Source organism: Drosophila persimilis, unplaced genomic scaffold, assembly GCF_003286085.1.
Source record: "Drosophila persimilis strain 14011-0111.01,24,50 unplaced genomic scaffold, DperRS2 tig00003933-arrow-pilon, whole genome shotgun sequence".
NCBI classification, from domain to species: Eukaryota; Metazoa; Arthropoda; class Insecta; order Diptera; family Drosophilidae; genus Drosophila; species Drosophila persimilis.
Window position 1 is genome coordinate 3,298,698 of NW_020825706.1, and position 18,948 is coordinate 3,317,645.

At 34.1% G+C, this 18,948-nt stretch overlaps 1 non-coding gene across 1 annotated transcript; it reads left to right on the top strand.

Annotated features, from left to right (window-relative positions):
* The first annotated feature begins 17,395 nt into the window (after positions 1 to 17,395).
* On the top strand, positions 17,396 to 17,467 carry Trnac-gca. Its single transcript has one exon. It is a non-coding gene; the product is annotated as a tRNA-Cys (tRNA).
* The last annotated feature ends 1,481 nt before the right edge of the window (positions 17,468 to 18,948 follow it).

Sequence of the window (18,948 nt, forward strand, 5' to 3'; positions counted from 1 at the left end):
ATTAACTTGACCAGCAGCGGAAAACAGGAGCGGCAGGAGGGGCGGCAGCAGGACCAGCAGCTTTCCGTCTGCTGTTCAGGCCCTCATCATCTTGTTTTTTTTTTTTTTGTTTTTGTTTTTTTTGCGTCACGTAGTTTGATGCCAGCTGTTTTATTGCCAAAAAAACACAGAACACATTACGGGATATTCTGGCAATTTGGTAGGTGCAAAATATTGCTCTTTAAATTGAAATTCAATTGACATTAAAGTTTATTTATAAGAAAAACTGCAAAGAGTTTAAGAAAACAAATAGAATGAAGAGAAAATTCAATTGAAGTGCAGTACAAACAGAAAGAACCTCAAACTTTAACAAAAGTGTTTCTTAATTTGGCGTCAAATAAAATAAAAAAATATTTATGATATAATATCTAAAAAAAAATTAATAATAATAGCATAATAATTTTAATAATAATAAATAAATAATAAACAAATAATATAAAATAGCTAATAGTAATAACAATATAAAATAACTAATAAAAATGCAAAAAAATAAATAATATTTACATAAAAAAAAATACAAATAAATTTTACAAAATATGTAACAAAAAATAAAGATAAATGCGCTTTTAATGAAAAAAGGGACAATAGTAATAAAATATATAATACTTTTAATAATAAAAATAAAAAATAAATAATACTTACAAAAAAATAAGATACAAATAAATTATACAAAAATATGTACCAATAAATAAAGAATAATGTGTTTTTAATAAACAAAAAAAAAATATATAATTTTTAAAAGTAATAATAATAATATTAACACAAAATGAATAATAATTACAAAATAGAGATAAAAATAAATTTTAAGAAATATGTACGAATAAAAAAAGATAAATGAGTTTTTAATAAACAAAGCAACAGAATAATAAAAAATAATACAAAAATATAGCTAATAATAATGATAATAATATTAATACAAAAAAAAAATTCTTACAGAAATACTTTATAAAGAAGTTCTCTAAAAATCCAACAAGAATAATCAACTTACTGCCCAAAGAACCCAAGAGCCATCATATAATGTTTCTTCAGATCGAAAAAATACAACTTTATAATAAAGAATGAAGAAGAATAAAGAATGTTATAATCTAATAAAGAATCATATTCTTTTAATATTTGTCTAGTTTTGTCCCAAAAAAAAACCAAACTAAAGCAAACCCAAAATAGACTTTTTTATACGAACACTGTAACCACATCAGCCAGCACTTTCTTTCTTTCACAGAAAACTCCTTTCACCAGTCATCATCATCATCAGCATCAGCAGAGCAGAAAGAGCAACACGCGTGCGTGGCAGCACACGTAGGAGGTCCTGGAAGCCGAACAAACAGACGTTGATGCTTCTATTAAAATTGTCTGGCACGTTTCGAAGTCAAAATGTCATTAAGAGGATTTCTTTGCTGCTTTCCTTCCTTCCCTTTCTTTTTTTTTTTTGGCATTAAGTTGTCCAGTATTTGGGAAAAATCAATTTTAATAAATAATACAGCCATGTGGCAGCCACATGCGGGGCTGTGCGGCAGTTGCATATGACTGCCTTGGCCCAGCGTTGTTGCTCTTTTCCACCTTTCGTCACGAAGTTCTTGCCACCTTTCCCCCCCCCCCCCCCCCCCTTTTTTGGTGGCAAAGTTCGAGGAATTGCCAAAAAGTTTTTCTCGCTCGCTTTTCCAGCGGGTTTTTCCGATGGCGCATTTTTAAATGGTCACGTTTTTCAGTTTAAGCGCCACACGGCGTGGCATGGCCGTGGCACCCGAAAAATACATCAAAGCCAGGGCGCGAAAAGTGTAAACAGGCGCGTGTTGCAAAGACGGTGGCAGGGGGCCTCTGCCACAAAGTTGCAAGGCGGCATGAAGCAAAAAAAAAATGCCGTGCAGCAGCAGTCGCTTGACGAGAGCGAAAAACTTGGCAAAAGTTTTGTAAACTTTTTAAACGCGCATTACACGGGGGCTGAAGCGACTTAGGGAATGCGCCAAGAAGATTGGATCCGAACGATGATTGGGGGCATGGGGCAAGGGACACGGGGCATGGGGCATGTCTGAGGGGCAACTGTTGAGAAATTGTAGCTGAAACGTAAGCGTAAACGAAATACGACGATGCTTTGGTATGTTTGATGCATGGAGACAGGGGCACCCTTTTTCGATTAAGCCAACAATAAACATTCGATTTTGATTGGATCTCCCGGTACGTAGGAGTGTCACTGTGTGAGCAGGTCCTTTTGCCACCAACAAACGAGGTTTCTGGTAATTGAAGTTGACAGAGAAATGCGTTAAATCTGTCTCTTTCTTCCTCCCTCTCTCTGGAGGCAACATTTTGTTGTCAATATAAAGTGAAAATGTAGGAAGTTGTAGAAAGAAACGAAAATATTTATATGGAATAGACTATCTACGGATCCTTGCTCCCAGCTCCTGAGAATGCCTGAGTATCCAACAACAATATACACGTCGTGTGCATGACAAGGTGCATTGCTGCTCGCCGATAGGGTTTTTTTCATAAATTATTACTATTTTATTTTTATTATTTTTTTTTATAATTTTTCATTTATTTAATCTTTTTTTTGTTATTTTTATTTTGGTAGTATTTTAATTTTCGTACTATTTTTATTTTTGTATATTAAACGAAATATTTAATTTTAGTACATTTTTTATTTACTTGTATATTTTTGTTGAGTGTTTTTATATATATTTTTAATATTTTAGTGTATTTTCACATATATACTTATAAACTAAATTTGATTTATTTCATAAAAAAAATATATATTTTTTCATTTTTTTAATAATTGTTTTTACATTTTTAATATTTTTTTTTTTACTTTGTTTAATATATATATTTTTAATCATTTTTTTATTCAAAAAAATATGATTTATGTTTATATATCTTGACAGGTCTACATACATATAAGGTATTTTTGTATATACTGGATCCTCCTCCAGTGTGGCTTAGCTATAAACAGACTAAAAGCCTTCTAGTTGTAAACCTTTTTCTGGGCTCTACTGGAAAAAATTATAATACAAAATAATATTCCTAACACAGAATCCCAATCAACGATCGTATCTAGTGGACTCTCAAAAATCAAGGCATGTGGCTCTACCTCTCCCAGCGTGGCTTAGCTTAGCTTTAACCCATTTATAAACACTCGAACTGTTCTTCTTCCGCCTAAAAACTCACCGCGCCATCAAAGCCTGACACATTCTGAACCAGATATAATAGCGTGTCATCTCTTTAATCTAACAAGCAGCATGCCCCCGTTCCCTCCATCGCTCGCAAAGTTGTGGCCAACCTGTCACCTCGTCTAACAATTTCCGCACCTAACACCCAGCACCCAGCACCCAAGGCCACGGCCCGGCAAAAGGGGTGGATTAAAAAGGGAAGAAAAAACACACTGAAACAAAAATGGGCCGTCATTTTGTTGCAACCACTTAAATGGCAACTGTAATTAGCATCATGGCCGCCTCATGGCAGCTGCTATTAAATAGTCCACACTCAAAAACGCGGAGCAGGGCAGAGGCTGAAGCTGCGACCGCTGTGGCGTATACGCAATGCCAGGACCAGCACCAGGACCAGGGCGCAGCGCCTCTTCTCTCGTGTTGTCGTAAACTCTGCTAAACTGTTTGCCACTTTGTCGCGCAAAATGCTAAACTTTCTCGACGTCGACAGGCGGCCAGACCCCTCACGAACCAACGACGGCGATGAACCCCCAGAAACAAGTTGGCAGCCAGGAATATGATGGAGGAAAGGGCCACACAGCAGTGCTAGAAAGAGAGGGAGAGAGGGAGCGAGGGAGCGCCACAGCAGTGCTAGAAAGAGAGGGAGAGAGAGAGGGAGAGAGGGAGCGCCACAGCAGTGCTAGAAAGAGAGCCGACAGTTGGGTTTTTGAGGCGTAGACCGAAACCCAAGAGGAGTGGAGAGCCATCATCAAAAGGCTTAAGCAGCATCCCAGTCGCAGTCGCACCCAAAAAAAGAAAAACGAAAAAAACTTTACAAAATAATTTTGCATAAATTTTGGGTTGAAAATTTGCTTTTGGCTTTGCTGATTTTTCGGCTATACCCTTTGTCAGAGAGGGTATACGGATGTTGAGTAGATTTTGGTAATGAAATATAGTCCTTTCTATGGAAACTAGAAGCCAAGATTTAAGAAAATTAAGAGCTTAGATTGAAAAATACTTAATTGATATATTTCATTTTTTTTTATTTATATTTTATGTATTTTTAATTATTTATTAATATTTATTTATATATTTTTTATTTGTTTTTATTTTTCATTTATATATATTTATATTTTTTAAATTTGAGACATATGTCTATATGAATTTTTATTTTATATATTTTGTATTAATATATTTTTGATTTATATATTTTTAATAAAATTATTTTTTAATTTTTTATTAATATAATTTTTATTTGTATTTATATGTTCTTCTTTTTATAAATTTATTATATTTATTTTTTATTTATATATTTTTTACCTATAAATTTATTTTTTATATATTTTGTACTTATATATTTTTTATTTATAAATTTTTATTAATATAATTTTTATTACATTTTTGATGTTTATATTTTTTTATTTATATATTTTTTGTTTTTTTTTTATATTTTATTTATTTTTTACGATTTTATTAAAGAGACCTGAAGCTCTATAAATTGTTTAAAATAAACAATTTGTTTAGGAAAAATCACTACAAAATTCCAAAAGCTGTATAAATCATAAAAATTCAATTAATCCTGCAACACTATTTCGTATATTAGAATGTCCTTTCTTTATTTTGTTCCTTCTTTATTTTTTAGGTTCTTTATTAGTTATTTTCTTTATTTTTCTCCCTTAACTTTCACAGAAAAAACCCCAATTCTATTTCCATACCAAAAATCTCTCCCAAAAGGGTACCAAATGCTGCGCTACCCTACGCATACCTTCTTCTCCTGTTCGTTGCTGCTCCTGCCAGACCATGGCCGCGATCTGACCTGCCCAGGCTCTGGCTCTGGCTCTCCGTGTCCTGTTCTGCTGTGTCGTGGTCCCTGCCTGGTGCCTTTCCCTGTAGCCCATCCAAAACTCTGCGTTGTCGGCAGCTGCGGCTTATTTACAAGTTGCCGTCATATTTTGCATGCCCCGAGACAAAGTTCGACCCTCGTACTCCCTTTGCTGCTACCTCCGCCCCTTTGGATGCCTTTCCTTACCCCTTCAGTGCCGCCCCTGGGTTCCACCAATTTCTGTCTGTTGTCGACAGCCATTTTCACGCTTCAACAAATCACAAGCTGCTTAGTTTCATAATTAGAAGCGTCACATTTTCGGAGGAGACACAGCATTTAAACTCGTTGTGCATTATGCCATGCCCCAAAAGGCACAGACGACACGAAAAGCAGCAGCAGTTGAAAGTGGAAAGTCCCTCCTGCAGCTGCTACAATGAATGCATCATCAGAATCACAACAGAGGTGTAGTCTTTAAGGAAAGGACACTCTAGATAATATAAGAGCTTAAGGAAGGGTTTCAAAGGCATAAGTTTAGAAGGACTTCCTGTACTTTTTTGAGTCCCAAAAGATCAGGGACTCTGCCAAGACCTTTTTAATTGAAGAATTATATACGAAAACCCCTCACATACTCACTCTAAAACAGCGGTTAGCCCCCCTAAATATAATAGCACCCCAATCCACGCCCCTGCCCACATAACAGTAACAGTCAATGTCACGCACAGATCACCTCTCACCACAAGCCATCAACAAAACCCAACCAAAATCAGCAAACCCAAAAAAACTCCCGACCATTCTTCCTGCCTCAAGCCACAGACTGTGTGGCAACGACTGCTGGCTGGCTGCTGGCTCCATCGCTGGCTTGTCATTATTTTAATAAAGTTATTTACCTGAAAGCTAGGGAGAGGTGGATGGGTGGGGGGCCAACAACATTTGTTTGCCAGCCCAAAAGTAAAGCATGAAATTAGGCGCAATTGTAAGAGAGTTGCCAACACAGTTGCCCCATAAACACAACGAACGGCAATGCCACAGAGAGGCGGAGAGGGATGAACAAACACAAGCAGTGACAAGCGGCAGAGGAGACTTTTTTTGGGGGGCTTCGAAGGTAAAGATACCCTAAAATATAGATTTTGGTTTTAGCGAAATTATGAAGACAGAAAAATGGAAAATACTAAAATAAACAATAAACAACAAAAATTAAATAATTTAATAAAAAGATGTAAAAAAAAAACAAAATATATACAAAAATAAAATTTAAAAAAAATGGAATATATAAAAAAACTAAATTATGTAAAAAACTAATACGTACAAAATAAAAATATATTAAAAATAAAATATATATATAAAATAAAAAAAAATACTTTAAAAATAATTTAAGGTACAAAATAAAATATATCAATAAAATGTCTAACAAATACAATACAATTTGCATAATACAAACATTAATTATTAGTTAATAAATCATTTAGTAAGCTTAAATTGCAAATTTTATTAATTTTTTGTATAAAATAAATTATCCCGAATACATATATATTTTTTTTTTTAAATACCTATAGGGGTATTTAACGGGTATAAACCCTAAACCTAGTGTACTATAAAAGATTAAAAAAAATAAAATAAAATACAATAAACAAAAAAAAATTTGGAAAGGGAAGGATTTTTCACTAAATTATGTTTGCAAAAACAAATTCTCAATCATTTCTGTGCTTTGTCTATTGTTAACTTCTTTCGGTCTTTTAAACCCCTAAAAGAGGTTATGCAGCAGCGCTTATCGGTTGGTTGTCTGCGTATCTGCTCCTTTCCTATCCGCTTTGCCACAAGCACCCTCTCTTTCGAGGGTAACCAATAACAAACTTGGTCCTTGCCAAGGGAGTTGTGCGGGTGCGATGGTGGGGGGGGGCGGTACCCTACCTAGGACATACAGAGGTTGTAGCCCGAACAACTTTTGCCTTATTTATGTTGATTTTCTAGCCAGAGAATTCACTTGCTTGGACTTGGACTTTCGGGTTCGGGAAATGGCAAAACATAAATTAAAAGAGTTTTTCCATGACAAGAAACCCCTTGGAAAATTATGATACTTATTATTTTGGAGGGAAAAGTTTTCATTACTTCTCGGCTGCGTCTCGAGTGGAGCACACAGGTGCCAGCACAAAAGGCGACAAAAGTTGGGCAACCAATTTTTTCGGTTTCTTTTTTCTTTTTGGCAATTGGCTAAAACGTAGATTTTGGTCCGCCGTTGGATCGGTCGGTCGGTCGGTCGGTCGGTCGGTCGGTCGGTCGGTCGGTGCATATAAATTGCAAGAGGACTTGGCCCAGTTTTTGTGACGGGGTTTATGGTCGGTCCCTCTGATAGCCAGGTTCCAGGACTTATCCCCAAAACATACATTTGCATGTCAGGACACACATCTAATCACAAACGGATAATGTCATGAAATGCATTCTCCCTTGTCCTCCTTTTATTTTTTGGACTTGCAAATCTTAAAGGAAAATTAGCTTTTTGGCTTTAAAAAGGCTTAAGGCGTTTGTGTGTTTTTTTCTCTTTTTTGGCAACGCCAAGCGAAAATCCTTTTTGGCTGTCAGCACGCCACTTGGCAAACAAGGAGCCACAACTAGACAAGATCCAGAGAGCCAAGGAGCAAGAGGACCAAGAGGACCTTCAGTCAGTAGTAAGTAAAAGTGCTTCTAGGGGCTGACTGGCAGAGGAATGGCTGTGTGGCTGTGTGGCTGGTGTGAATCCCAGCATCCTAAGTCAGCATAATGCGCTAACAAACACTTTACTGGCGAGGACACGACTCTGGGGCGCAAGGATGGATGCCGAAAATGGTGTGGGGCCATGTCACACAGTTGAAGGCGAATAAGGGACTTTTGTGGATTCTCTCGCTGAGTGAGATATCAAGTTAAATGACCATAAAAAAGACACACGAAAGTATGGCCACGATTTAGATAATTTTCAAAATGTTTTTGCAGTAATCTTCAAAGTCGGTTTATTATGGAAAATCAAATAAATAAGTTGTAAATCCATGGCTGATAAAAGTATGCCAATAAGTCCATTTAAGAGGAGAGGCTGCTGAGTCGTTCCCCAGAATCCATAAACAATTAACAAAGTTTCGGTCCCTAGAATCCAACAAGAAAATATAAATACCATTGCCGAATTTTCTTCCACCCAAAAAACATTTTCAGGAATTTTTGCCTAATTTTTCTTTTTCTTGGCCTCCTGCCAAAGATGGTCGCGGCTTTTAGCCAGTATATGGCTCTCTGTCTGTGTGCTAGCTGATTTGTGAAATTGCCATCCGTTTAGCCTCTGTAATTGGGTCAATTCTATTTTACGAATTTTATTTAAACATTTGCCAAAATGTACAAAACCGCCAGGCGTACACAATTATTTTGCCAAGAATTTCCATCACTGTGGCAAGGACTTCAATAAGGCTTAAGGGAGAGACAGAGAGACAAATCTTTGAAAAGTTTATGTTGCCTGGCGGCTATTGGTAGTCGAAAATAAACGTGAACCTGCCACCAGACGCTGCCTGTGGATGCAAAATACTTTGGAGATCTATCAGGCGTGTTTCCAGCTGCAATTTCGCACGAAATTTGATTGGAAATTAAAGAGATTTTGAGGGAAAGTAGAACTTTACCACAAAAAAAAAATATCCATTCGGTAGAACGTAAAGAAAAACTATTATTTTTATTTAAAGGAGACCTTTAGAGACCATTTTTTTTCAAAAATATCTAAAAAAAAAAATTAATGATAAAATTAACCTTAGCCAATTTAATAGATAATTATTTCATTTAGTGGATAAATGTAATGATTTCTCTTTGACAATTTTTATTGAATTATAATATATAATTATCATTATTTTGAGATTTATTATTATTATTATTTTAATATTTATTCTTATTATTTTTTTAATATTTTTTATTATTATTATTTTAACATTTATTATTATTATAAGTTTAATGTATATATTTTTTATTTTAATTTTTATTATTAAATATTTTTATTTATTAATCATAAATAAATTGTATTATTTTTATTATTTTAATATTAATAATTAACCAATTTTGTATTAATTTATGAATATTTTTGTATTATTAAATTGAGAAATAACTCTTATTATTAATTTTTTCAATCTAAATTTTCAACAAAAACCCAATTCCAGAACGGCTTACAGCCCTTACATCCTGTCTGGGTCTGTAGGCAAAGTTTTCATTGCCATTGACACTCGATGACTGAGAGGCAGAAATCCATGGCCAAACTATTGAGATGAAGTTGCCCCAAGAGGCAAGTTTCTTGTGGCACGTTGAGATGCTACTGTTTGCTGATTAGTTTCGAGGCTTTTGGCTATTTGAGTTTGGCATTTATTGATAGTTGCCGACAGACGACACGAGACGAGAGAGTCGAGAGACATAATGATTGGATAATTGATGATTGGCATCTGGGCATTGGTTTCTCAATCATTGAATTAAATAGATGCCAAATGATTGATAAAGACAACTCTTTCGGGGACACCCAAATATTTGACAATTGTGAATGTGGGAAATTTAAATTTAAAACAAAAATATGTAAGTTTAAACCAGTACTTACAGAGGACAGGTTCAGAAATCCCACGAAAATTGGTGGAAGAGAGTTTAAAATAATAATTGTTCGGAGCAGAACCCAGCCGATTAGCTGCTTGCCAAACAGCACCTAATTCTTGGCCCTCAGCCGCTTATTTTGTTTGTTACTTATGTCTATGTCACTCATTTGATTGTTAAAGCTTTGCGCGTGCTTGCCCTGCTAAACGCTCTCTGCCAGCTCGCTCTTCGCTATCTCCGCTTTGCGTCTGCCTACCGACGTCGGCCGAGCGAAGCTGCGCTTAGCGATCGGAGCGGTAATGTAAAGGGCAGGCAAGCCACACTTGCAATTTGGATGTCACGCATTAAAGAACATATCGTAATTTTATTTCTGCGCCGAGTTTTATTTAATTCGAAATAATTAGTCGGCCGATTGGGGATAAAAAACATTATCTCCACAATAATAATAATAAATAATAAAAAAAAATGTATAATTGATTGCTAATTTTATTATAAAATATATTTAAAATTAAAATTAAATTAATTATGAGCTACGACATAAACTCTTCAAATATATCGAAGCTCCGCTTTAAATACATTTTTGTACGCTAAACATTTCTTTATTTGCCATTCTTTATTTTTAAAGAAAATTTAGATTAGATTTTTGCCAACAAACAAATCTCACGCTTGACTACCTGCAATGAATGGCCAGTACAAAAAATTGTTGCCAGTGAACAAAATTCTAGTTATGTGGTTGAAACACAAATGAAAAATGCACAATTCCAAAAGGTCCAAACTAAAAACAAAAAACACACACACACACACACAAATGAATGCTTTAAAAATGTATAACTCAATGAACACGGGAAAATGCAAAAACAAAACAAGAAAGAAAAATATTCAGTCAAAAATCGTTTGTTAGTTTTTCCTCTTTTTTAACATTTGAATGTTAAGTCGTTGGCACACAGAAAAAAAAACAACAAAAACATGCAGAGGCGGAGGCGGAAAAGGAAAATGTGTTCAAGTGAAATAAATTACTTTATGTGCTGCCAAAACACAACAGAGAGAGAAAAAAAGAAAAACAAGAGGGAGAAAGAGAGGTGGGGAGTCGACACAAGGGATACCCAGTATTTTTGAAAAGGAAAGGGATTTCCGAGGGGATGGATGTAAGAAATGTATCTACCAGGGATCAAAGTAATTATTATTTTTATTTTTATAATCAAGATTAAAAATAAAAATTTATATTATTTTTATTCAAATTAAAAACTAAGTTTTTTATTTATTATTTATTTTGTATTATTATTTTTTGATTTATTATTATTTTTATTTAGTATTACTATTATTTATTATTTATATTATTTTTTATTTTTTAATTAATTAATAATAACAATAATAAATCATTTTTATGATTAAATTGATTATATATATTATTATTATTTAATTAATTATTAATAATAATAAATGTTTTATTAATTCTTAATTATTTATTTTTTATTTTATTTTATTAAAATAAAAAAAATCCTATTATTAATTTGTATTATAATTTAAAATTCTCCTTTTCCCAGTGTGGGTTAGCAGTTGAGGTGGAAAATTGCATAAGAATATTATAGAAAAGATAAATAAAGCAGAAAGAGATTTACACTTTCTCCCAGTGTAGCCTAGCCGTAAACTTGGGAGAAGCTTCCAAATACCTGTTACATAAATCTCTTTATATAAAATATACCCTCCTTATGTACAATTACAGGGTACAACAAGAGCAGTGGCAGAAAAACAAACGGGGAATCCCACAAAGCGAAATCACAAACGAAAATAAAATAAGAAACAGTGCGAGGAAAAAGGACAGGCAGACAGGGAGCAAGAGAGAGAGAGAGAGAACGAGGGAGACAGAGAGAGAGAGAGAGAGGCCAAAAACAGAACAAACGAAAATGGCAAAATGAAAAGCGCGTAAAAATAAATAAATAAAAAATTTCAAACCTGATTATGCATGGCGGAAAAATCGGATCGGATCTCTCTGCTGCCTGCCTGCATTCATTCGGTTCTGCCGGTTTGCCTTTTGCCACGCCCACAACTAAATTGTGCACAAAAAGGCAGGCAGACAGCAATCCACACACAAATCACAACCGAAAAAAGCACCGTACGAAAAGGCAACAGAAATTTGCATTTTAATGCGCTTCACTTGTTTTGGCAACTCTGGCGAAAGAGGAGGGAAAACTTTTCCCCCAGAGACAGAGAGAGTAAGAGAGAGAGAGAACGGAATGAGGTGGGTTGTGGGCTGGGCTAAAGAGACAATTGCAGAGGCAGTTGCTGGCTGCCTCTGCAATGCCGATGCGAAACCCCTTCTTATGATGCGAGTGTGGTATTTTTCACAAAAGAAATTTCAACCACAAAAACATTTGGGAATATGTGAGAGCAACAAAAGGAATCGAAGGAATCAAGAAGAGGGATGCAGAGTCCCTCTGATTCTCTCTCTCTCTCTCTTCCGGTGTGGCTTAGCAGTTTAGTACCGCTAGCACTCTCCCAGAGGTACTCATTCTGTCACCAAAAAGCTATTACAAAAAAATTTCAAGAAAAAATTCCAATTTTAATTTTAATTATTAAAACCTATTTTTTAATTTACAATTATTAAAAAACTCTTATTTTGACAAAAATTTAAAATATTTAAAATTTAAATACAACAAAACTTTATAAAAAAATTGTACATTTAATTTAAATATAATTTTAAAGAATTGATTAAAAAAATAATAAGATGCAACATTTAAATATACAAAAAAAAAATAAAACAAAACTTTATAAAAAAAATTTACATTTAAATATAAAAAAAGTTTATAATAAAAGAGAGAAAAAATTGTATTTATAGATTTCAATTAAATATATTTCACAATTTAAAGAAAATAGTTTAAAAAAATAAAATAAAAAAAAAGACCAAATTGATTAATTATACAATTTAAGGGCTATAATAAACACTTTTTTATTTCCTTATTACACCCAAATATTTAATTTAATTTTGGTGTGTTTCTGCCTTTCTTGAGCCTCTTTTTCCGAGTGTATGACTAAACTTCTATCAAAAATTCTCTAATAATAAAAGAACTAAAACAAGCACATGCCATAGCCTCTTATTAATTATCTTCCCAACAAAAGAGTGCACTTTCTCAGTCTGGAACCTGGCATTTCGAGACCACAAGAACTTTTCCAATGAACAGCAAAAACTTTTCACACAATAATATTTTTTACAAATGAAAATTACCATCAATTTGTATAATATTATGTTCAAGTGCGGTCCACCAAAAAATATGAAAAACTTTTCATATAATATTACATATAATAAATAGAAAAAAATAAGTTGGGGGAAACTTTTGCGAACAACCTTTTCATACTTCATCTGTACATTTTTGGGGGAGTTTTCCCATCCCCCTTGAAGGGGTGATTTTGACCAGCACTTTTCCGTAGCAAAATGCGAAGCACAATAATCCAAAATCAGAGGCATTGAAATGACACCTGCCTGTCCGTCTGTCGGGTTGTCTGTCCCCCTGGCATGAACGCGCTTGATTTGCCCTGTAAAACTTTCTCAAATTTCCATATTTTAGTAGCCGGAAAAGTTCTTTCATATTTCCCCAAACCCCGAGCCCGATCCCCCCACTGACTGTCTTTTTGTGTTTCCCATTGTCTGTGAAAAGCTGACTTTTCCAATGCCATATTGGTTGCGGCAGCTGAAAGGAGTTTTCTGGCAGCTACTTCTCTCACAGAAATTCATCTAACTTCATTCCTGCAAAGGGGGATATCCTTTCTGTCTTTTGGAGTGCATTTTTGTGGAATTATTTTGCTGCATTTCTATGAATTTATTGATTGGGGATTGAGAACAAAGCGAAAATCAGGAAAAGAGCACTAGATAGAGCCACCACTCAACATGGAAACAGAAACAGAAACAAAAAAACGAGAAAACAAGAAAATTCATAAATATTCTGTCGGCAAATATTACACTGGAAGAAAAGCATTGTTGAAAGTATGTTGACAAAAATTCAATCTACGAAAAATTGATCGTTTAGCAATAGAAAACGGTAAATTCTTCCCTTGATTAGCCCTGCATTAATTTTCCCAAAAATTGCATTTTATTTTATTTTTTCAATTTTTATTATATTTCTAGTTTTATAAAAAAATAATTTATATTATATTTTTTTTAAAACTTTTTATGTTTTTTCTTTTCCATTTTTATCTGATAATTTTATACAAAATTTTACTTTGAAAATATTAATATTGAAATTAAATTTAATTAATGAAAAATAAAAAACATATTTTCCATTTATATTTTAAATCGTATTTTATTTTCATTTTTATAAAAAAAAATAAATAATAATAATTTATATTTTCAATATTTGAATATTTTATTTTCATTTACAATATTTTAATTACTTTTTAGATTTTCAATATTTAAATTATTTTTTTTTATTAATATGTCTTTTTATTTTCAATATGTATTTTTATTTTGTTTAACAATTTAATTATATTTGTAATATAATATTATAATTATGATTATATTTAATATTTTTAATAATCAAAATCCGAAATGAATTAAGTTTAAATTATTTATAATATTAAGGTTTGTAATAATAAAAATAAAAAAATGTTCTTCCTTTATTAGTTTATTTTTATTTAATATTATAAATCGAAAAAATATTCATATATAAAAATTATAGTTTCTTACGATCCGTGCAATGAATTGTTAATTTTTCTGTCAAAATGAATTTCTTTAAAAAATTTGTTTCCCAGTTTTCCCTCATAATTTTCCTATTCATATATTTTCCACCTGCATCTTCAGCATGTCCCCTATTTTTGGCCACACAAAGACCAACAGACAAAGACCGCAATTGTCATGCCACATGCCACATGGATAAAGCTCATTGCATCATGGAACAACAATTCCCACAAAAGACAATAATAATAATAATAATAATCAGGGATATGCAACACAACCCTGTCAAAAAGGACTCCTCGTCCACATTCAGTAGAAAAATGCCACATAAAAGGGAGTCGTATCTGAAACAAAAGCAAAAGTTTTACATTTCTTTTTTACTTTCTACCAGAGAGAGAGAGAGAGAGAGAGATGGTGCCCCTCTCGACACTTCTTATCAGCGATGGGTGGATGGCTGGGGGCTGTCATAAAAAGTGTGGAACATTTGCAGCTACGTCATCATCCATAAGAGAGGGGGGGACAAAATGCAAAGACATCATCCAGCAACAATGATACGGGGGAAAAGGGAGTGAGAGAGAGATAGAGACATCATCATCATACCTTGCCCCCCTGCCACATGCGACTTTCATATCAAGTTTTTCGGGGGTGGGGGAGGGAGAGTGGCGCACGAGGGTGCGGGGCTTTAGAGTCTATAATCTTCAAATAATGGAAAAACTTTTGCTGTTAAGCAAAAGGAATGCCAGAGCTTAGATTTGTCTTTTATTTTTCTACCGTTTCTTTTTTTTCCAGACCGCATTTTCCCAGAGTTTTTGGTATTTGTTTTTGTCCTTCCTTCCATGCAGTTGACAACCCTGGCAAGTGGTGTTTTTTGTTGTGGGCTGCTGCTCACTCGATTTTCAATTTATTTCCGTTTCGATGTGTGTGTGTGTGTGCTAGTCCCTCTATTTTTTCTGCATTTTGTGTACGCTTTTCGGAAGAGAAGGGTATGGCGATTTTTAAGAGTGTTTTGGTAGCAACAGTAGGAGGACTGCGATAGGAAATTATATCTGTAATATCTCACAGGAATCAACAGATATACGTCTTACAGATTTAGAGAAGACGTTGTTTCCCTGGAAATTTGTATTTCGTCTGAAGTATGGCACTGATGTGCAGTACCCATCGCAACCATTTTTCGTTTATTTTTGATTATAATTTAAAATATGTATAAATACATAAATAAAACAAATAAAATAAAAAATAAATAGGGATGCAAACAAAGTCTATGCTTTACATAATACACATACATTCTAATATCTAAATACATAACACTAATATATAATACAATAAAAAAAATACAAAATAAAAAAAATCCAATATTTAAATATATAATAATAATAAAGGGATATATAAAAATAAAATTAAAAATAAAACATAAAATTACAAAAAAAAAATAACAAAAAATTTTAATGTATAATAATAATATATATAATAAATAAATAATAATAATACAATATAATAAAAATACAGTAAAAAATTAAAAATATAAATAAATGTTATATAAAAATTCTATGATTTACATAATTCACCTGGGAAAAAAGAGGAAAACGATATCCTTCTTCACTTTCGACGTTTTATCAGACGTTAGCATCTCAAGCTCTCTCTCCCAGAGAGACTTAAAATCAGAAAAAAGGAAACAAAGGAAACGATATATATACATAAAAATGTTTACCAGTATTCCCGCTCACTCCCTCTTTCTCTCCCTCTCACAGTGTGGCTTAGTTTTCCTGAGTTTCTTTAAGGGCATCCACATATCCGATGCCAAAAACCCATTTCATCCTCAATTTTCTCCTTCTTTCATTCGTTCTTCTTTTTTTACTTATTTTTTTGTGCTACTTCTTTCAACGAAAAACTTCATCAACTGTTTTGCCGTTTCTACCTGTGGCTTAAAGTCTTTTAGCCAACAACCAATCCATATCCATGCCCCTTTCCTCCCCTTGAGAGCAATCAGGCAACATTTTTTTTTGCTGCAAATTAAGTTTATGTCAAACGAGTGGCAGTGAGGAGGTGGCACATAAAAAAAAAGGAGGGAAGAACAGAAGCCAGGAGAGCCGGCAGCCGGCAGCAAGCAGCACCGCACAGTTATGCCTTTGTGGCAAAGTTAATTTCGATTTTATTGGCAATTGATTGAGATTTGAATGGAACTTTGAATTGTGCAACACCAATAAGCCATTGGCTGTGCGCGGCACTGTTGCGGCAAGTGGCCGTGTGGCAGTGGCAGTCGCCCCTAAGCCATGCCTGATTAATTTCTCACATTTCGCTGAATGAATTGAAATTTTCCAACAAATACAAAAATGTCAATAGAAAAAATAGCAAAAATTACATAAAGCTTTTCCTTTTCTTTTTTTGGCACCTTTTCGGCCATAGAAAAAAAACCTTGAAAGGTTTTCCATCCTAGAGATGGCAGCGTGAGAAGGTACCTCTCTTCCATCCAAAATCGAATCAAAGACGTTTAAAAGTTTTAAAATGTACTAAAAATATTATTCTTTAATCTACAAACCATCGAAAATTCTTGGCATTTCCATCTCTGATATGACCTATGACCCTTAAAAAAAACGCTTAATTCCAGGCACACAATTTGTAAGCCACACAATAAAATGCCCCAAAGCCTATGTTCACAGGTTTCCCGCCCAACAAATAATACAAAAAAAAATCAACAAAAAATTACAGAAATATTTAACGAAGCAAACCGATTTTTTTCCAGGAGGTTCAGAGGTCGTTTATAAGTAGAAAGGCAACGACAGGTCATGGTACATCAAGCGCAAGCAATATACCCCGCCAAAGGTTGAAGGTCAGCGCCAGAAGGAGGCTAATGGAAAGGCCACTTAACGCTTGAGCCTGCAAATCATTTTGCGGGGGCCATTCAAAAGGAAAAACTGAATCAAAAAGAGAAATGGCAAAAAAAAAACTTAAATGGAAACCAAAAAACAGTGCAAAATTTGATGAAAATTTTTCAAAAGAAATTTACGAGCAGGGAATGAAAATTAAAACCCTATTTTGCATTTTATTTCCGCTTAAAATTGATTTAAAAGTGAAACGGCTATAAATGTTTTTCTTGCTATCATCAGACGTGTCTAAAACTGATCCCTGAGTGCTTCTAAGATCAAAACAGTCGTAGTCTTTCTATGTGGGGATATAGCTCAGTGGTAGAGCATTCGACTGCAGATCGAGAGGTCCCCGGTTCAAACCCGGGTGTCCCCTTAAGTAAACTTTTTATTTTTTTTCCTCTTTTTTTACTTTTTTTCAACATTGTGTTCAATCTTATGAATTGTTATCTGCTTTTCTTGTTTTTTCGGCCACAGTAGAAGGCAATAGAGTCGAAAAAAAGAAAATAAACTGCTCCCGCATCTTGAACTCAAATGAATTTAAAACCGTTATAACTGGTTCTAAAACTGTCTTCAATGTTATCTGTTTTCTTAGATTTTCCCCAGTGCTTCTTAGACTGTTTCCGTTTCTTCTAAGACAGATCACAACTCGAATACAGTGCTTCTTAAACTGCAATTAGGGCTACTAAGGTCTCCTCATGGGTCCGATTTCAATAATTACGATGGTTCTAAAACTGCTAACTAATCTTAAAGTCAGAATACTTCTAAAACTGTTATTGCTGATTCTTAAGCTGTAATCATTGCTGTTAAGACTATTATAGGTCTTGTTAGAGTGCTCCCAGTGCTTCTTAGACTATTTCCTCTGCTTCTAAGGCTGATACCAATGCCAATTCAGTACTTATTAAACTGTCATTAGGTGTTCCAAGTGCTCCTCGTGCATCTGATTCCAATAATTACAGTTCTTCTAAAACTGTTCTTATATCTTGAAGTAAAGATGATTTCAAAACTGTTCAAAAATGTTTTTAGAGCTTCTAAAACTATTATACATTTTCTTAGATTTTTACCAGTGCTTCTTAGACTGTTTTCGCTGCTTCTAATATAAGAAAAAAATTAGGTCCCAATTCTTCAACTCAAAATGAATTTAAAACTGTTATAACTGATTCTAAAACTGTCTTTAATGCTTGTACAATTATTATCTGTTTTCTTAGATTTTTCCCAGTGCTTCTAAGACCACTTGCGCTGCTTCCAAGACAGATCCCAATGCCCATCTTCCCTCCACCAAATGTTCTCCATGCAAAAAATCGTTCTATGTTTTTTTCCCAAACTCATATTTCGACCAATTTTCCAGCGGAAATGCCATTGGGGAAAACACGGGCTGATATGTTTCCGCTTGTGCCGGTTTTCGGCGACTGCTGCCAAAAATATTCGAGCAGCCGCTGTCTAATTTGCCTCGATTTATACTCGAATATGGGCCAACAACAACTGCAAACAAAATCCGCACAAAAATCCGGTGAAAACAATTGCAAAACTTGGATTATCCGCCCCCCTCTCTCCACCCCCCCGTAGCAGGGTTCAATGCGGTTTTCTGATGTCAAGAGGCAACAACAATTTTGTTGGCAACGAAATTTTCACATTTGTGCTGGCATTAATTTCCCATTTTCCCGAGTGTCAATAAGCCAGCAATAATGCACTCGATGGCATTTTTTGGGGAAGGCAAAAACCGAAATTAAATTTCCCAGAGAGATAAAAAACTGAAAATGCAATTTCTGTGTCCCACCAAAAAACGTCAACAGCACCGTTTGGCTGCCGTTTTATTGGCCTTGGCCCATCCGTTTGCTGGTTACACGGTGACATGTC